We start from the raw sequence: 432 nt of genomic DNA on the forward strand, positions 1-432 counted from the left end.
GTGAGATAGTGAAAATCTTGATAAACAATGTTAGCGATGCCCAAACACTTCCAGTCCTCCCAATACTTGGTATGGGGGGACTAGGAAAGACGACACTTGCCCAAATGGTGTTCAATGATCAGAGAGTAATTGAGCATTTCCATCCCAAAATATGGATTTGTGTCTTGGAAGATTTTAATGAGAAGAGGTTGATAAAGGAAATTTAGAATCTATTGAAGGAAGGCCACTACTTGGTGACATGGACTTGGCTCCACTTCAAAAGAAGCTTCAGGACTTGCTGAATGGAAAAAATTATTTGCTTGTCTTAGATGATGTTTGGAATGAAGATCAAGATAAGTGGGCTAAGTTAAGACAAGTCTTGAAGGTTGGAGCAAGTGGTGCTTCTATTCTAACCACTACTCGTCTTGAAAAGGTTGGATCAATTATGGGAAC

At 39.6% G+C, this 432-nt stretch overlaps 1 pseudogene; it reads left to right on the forward strand.

The window, feature by feature from the left end:
* Window positions 1-432, forward strand: part of LOC102592673 (disease resistance protein RGA2-like) — a 37,029-nt pseudogene that overhangs the window by 10,462 nt on the left and 26,135 nt on the right.

Source organism: Solanum tuberosum, unplaced genomic scaffold, assembly GCF_000226075.1.
Source record: "Solanum tuberosum cultivar DM 1-3 516 R44 unplaced genomic scaffold, SolTub_3.0 scf00683, whole genome shotgun sequence".
In the NCBI taxonomy this organism is placed as follows: domain Eukaryota; kingdom Viridiplantae; phylum Streptophyta; class Magnoliopsida; order Solanales; family Solanaceae; genus Solanum; species Solanum tuberosum.